A 4,784-nucleotide genomic window follows, 5' to 3' on the forward strand; every position below is an offset into this window, starting at 1 on the left:
AAGAAAACTACAAATTTGACAGATCATAAGCCATGAAAAGACAAAAAAAAGATGGGTTTTAGAATGAAATTTCAACTGCTTACCCTCTTTCTTGTCCAGAAACCCAGATTAAGGTTGAATTAATACATGTATATATATTTCAAAAAAACCCAAGAACATATTAATTCAAAACATATTATACAGTGCAATTTGGACATCCTAACCCCAAAATATATATAGTATATATAAATAAATAACTATAAAAGTATAAATCGTAAATATTAAAAATATTTTTTCACAGTATATATAATATATAATAATATAATTAAGTCAAAAACTATTCAATATTAGACTCATTTCGAAGGTATTAACGAGATGATTATAATGATGTAACTTGTTAAAATAAAAATGTATTTTTTAAACATGTTTTAATTGATATACGATTATGTATGTTAATTTGATAAATGTTTAAAATGAAACATTTAAAAGTAAAAGACGTAAAGTAATTTAATTAATTAAGTATAGGAGGTATAAAGTGTAAATTTAAAATTATAATTTTAAAAAATCGATTGTGAGAGGATGAGTATATGTGAGGAGAGAAGGGGGTAAAAAAGTGAAAAAAGTAAGTATAAATGGTAGTTTGGTCATTTAGTATTTTAAGACTTTAAGACTTTTGTTAAATTTTCTTAATAAGATAGTAAAGATATTATAAAGTATTTGACAAAAACTCTTAAAAACCATTTTTTATATATATGAAGTATTACTTATTGATGATTATTACTTAAAATTCAAGATTATAAATACATTGTGCGTAAGCACAACTTATTAAACTCCATGTTTGAATTCGTGTAACTGACTGTAGATAAATATAATCAAATACATGATAACTCTTCTTTTAAATATAAAATTTAAAATATAATTAAAATAATTATTAATTCTAACAGAATACTTGCTTGAATAAGATAAAGTCACTAAAAAAATTGAAATTACAGTTATAGCCTATTTTGCAATGCCAACGGTGTTTTTCACGTGAAACATGTGTGATTAATAAGGGCCGGAAAAGATATGGTTGCTTTATCTCTTTGATTGTGTTCCTCGTATAAAAGCTGTTGTATTTGTTTTTTTTAAATAATTTTCTGTTTTTTTTTTAAAAAATGTTGTATTTGTTTTTTTTAAATAATTTTCTGTTTTTTTTTTTTAAAAAGTTACCTATATTAACAAGGTTAAAAAACACCTGATAAATAACATTAAATGATCTAAAAATTTGAAAAATAACATTGTTTTATTCTCTTTCTCTCTCTTTTATTTTTTGTTTTTTTAATTAATAGATAATAATAATTATTAGTCTATGATAATTATAATTTTTATTTATATTGCATATCAATCATAATAAATTGTAAAAGACAATACGCTTTGTTATGTATAAAAAATAATTTATCATTTATTTTGTATTGTTACAAATTTTAATCATATGTATATAGTCGTATGGTTTGTCCATATAAATATTGAATAAGAACTTTAAAAATTCATATGTTAATTCTTAATTTTCATTTCACCAATATTTTCAGAGAATATATTATTAATTCTTCTGGAACTTTAAATTTTTTAAAAATAATCTATCATTTTTTTTCGGCTTTAAAACTTAAAAAGTAACTAATCAATTCTTATTTAAGTTTTTGAATATTCAAATAATCATTTCATCAGTTCTATTAGCAATCTCTAAAAATTCACAATTGTCGTTTTTTTTATTAAAACTTCAAATATAAATTAGTTTAAATTGCATTATATTTTATTTACAAAAAGTAATATTTTTTTAATAAAAATATATAGATTTTTTTTTTGAAAACACAAGCTTAAAAAGGTAAGTAAATATCGAAAACATGATATGTATTTTACTATTGCTATAAAAAGGGAAGGAAAAATTATATTTTCATTACAAGAAACCATTACAACATTCTCTGTTTACGATTTTTTTATGATCTTTTATATTAAATTATTTTATCTTTGTAGTTTTATATATTTATTTAAATATATAATTAATTAAAATGTTAACATTATAATTGATAAAAAAAATAAAAAAATAATTTTATAGTTATCTGAATTAATTCATAAATATTGAATTATGAACTTCATTGTTATACTGTTGTAGTTGACGACACGGAATAATTAATAAAGACATTAATGTCTTTTAGTATAGATACAACTAATAGATACATTTTGTCAAATGTTGGCCGACCCACATTTTTACTATACGATAATGACTACTTCGTATGAAAATAAAAGCTATTAGATCAATTGAGATGTATATAAGTTAGGTCCTAACCATCACTGTTATAACATACACAGTGGCGAATTTAGGATTTTGTCGCGTGAATGCACTTTTAAGGTGGATCAAAGGAATGCAAAGTTGTTCAATGTATTTTTAGACAATAAGCTTTTTGGTTTATTTTAATGTATTTTTTAAGTTTTACTGTTGATTTCAAGGGATTTTTCGGTTTTTGTGGTTGATTTTGAGAGATATTTTTGGTTTTTTAGTTGATTTTGAAGGATTTTTTTCCGACTTTTTGATTGATGTTCCTTGTAATTCCTGATATCCCGAGCACCCTTAAAGTTTAGCGGTGCATCTTTCATATACCCTATAAAAACTTTACTAACGAAAATCGGTTAAGCGTGTGCATGTTACCTCGCCCAACCCCTCGTAGCTCCTCCCTTGAATATATATATATATATATATATATAGAGAGAGAGAGAGAGAGAGAGAGAGAGAGAGTCGGGTTCAAACGGGAACATACCTATTTAAGAGAATGGTCAAATCACATGAGATTTTACACTAGCATCATGTACAAAATCACATATGAATATGTGATTCACATGACTTTGCCCCACAACCTGAAGACGCGACCATAGGATCGCTCGTACACTTTTTTGGAAGAATTGAAGATTAAGCAACAAGTGGAATAATTGAATCAAATCAATTAGATTTTGAAGATTCGTCTTCAACAATCAACCAGATAATTATTGAAAAAATTAATTTGATTCAAGGGTTGGAGATTGGACGGAACTTTGTTCTCGTTGTTCATCATAGATACAATCGCCGTCCGTCATTTAGAGTTTATGATAGAATGAGAATATTTAAGCAAAAACTTGATTACCGGCAATTTTGACTGGTCCCACACGAAACCCATTTTCAAGAATCCACATACGATGAGACATTTCAGAGCTGACTCAGCAGATCAGGCTAGCAAAGCCTTGCACGGATTTTGAACTTGAACCTATTATATGTTTAAGCAAAATCACATGTGATTCATGCACTAAAATAAGAAAATGGTCGAATCACATTTGATTTTACACTAAAATCACATGTGATTCATGCAACTTTGCCCATGACCTGAGGTTGCAGCCAAAGTCACTCGCACACTTTTTTTGACCGTTAATGTAAAATCATATGTAATTTTGTACGTAATTTGACCATTTTCTTTTTCTCTTATTTAGGTATCATTTTCGTATGAACCTTCATCTCTCTCTCTCTCTACACACACACACGCAGATATATATATATATATATATATATATATATATGGAAAAGTTCATCTGATAACTGATAAATATTTGAGAAGTAAAAAACGATTTTAGCTCTTCATCGGGTCAACAGTTGCGCCATATATGAACCCGTTGCCGCCTATTTATGAAATTTATGAAACTACTCTCTCTATTTTTCGCATATCCGTAATTTTTGACCAACCAAATTTAATTATTGACCACTAAAATACGCAATTATTGACCAGTCAAAATTGATCTTGACCGTATAAAAGAATAAGATCACTTCTTTATTTTTGGTTGTATAGAAAAGCTACAGATATACATATTATATTTATTAATTAAAATATGAGTTTTATTACATATGAGTTTGCGTGGATGTCAACCCTACTTGTTGCTTGCAATCAAATGTCATTTAAATCGTTATACACTTTTCATAACACCGATAGCTATTCATAGGTTCGTAGGTTTCACCTAATTAAAAAATTAAAACATTTTGTTTGTTTTTCAATAATTTGTCTCGGTAACGTGTCATCATTGATGAGTTACATCTATCTTGTTTCGTAAAAAATAAGGTTTCCACGTCTTCATTAATTGCATACACAAATATACGATATATGATATAAATATATAATTATATCTAACGATTTTACTTTTTAAAAACCCAAAAGAGTTTCTATCTATTGAATGATCAAGTTTTTAGATCGATAAATTTTTAGAACTAATAAATCTTTCTTCTTAAATTTCTGAAAACCGTTCAATTTCGTCATTTTGACTTGTATTGTAAAACATATTAATGTGGTGAAATCGTAGAAACGGTCTGAAAAAACCTAATAAACAGGTTTCATATTTTAAATGATTAAGTTTCTAAACATTTTTTAAACGAAAAGAATATAACATTTGTCTTTCAGTGTATCAACAAATCGTTAACAAGTATCAATAAACCAAGAATATACATGTTGAATTAAAGAAATCATATATACAAATTAAGAAAAATAGTAAAATATGATGTGATGAATAAAGTGTACTGATTATTTGATGATGAATAAAAGAACAGGAAAACACTGAACATACTAAGGTTGTGCTGGCAAACTAGCTAAAACTGATTACATTTGAAAAAAATGTAAAATAACCAAAAAAGACATTCATAATGTATTTGTAAATTGTAATATTTCATAATATATTTAAAACATTCGCTATTAATATAATATATTAATTAATACAAAGCTGATGATAAGAAATAAATAATTATAAATTTTAGATTTGTA

The sequence above is a fragment of the Cynara cardunculus genome (assembly GCF_001531365.2).
Source record: "Cynara cardunculus var. scolymus isolate 2C chromosome LG 2, CcrdV1, whole genome shotgun sequence".
In the NCBI taxonomy this organism is placed as follows: Eukaryota; Viridiplantae; Streptophyta; class Magnoliopsida; order Asterales; family Asteraceae; genus Cynara; species Cynara cardunculus.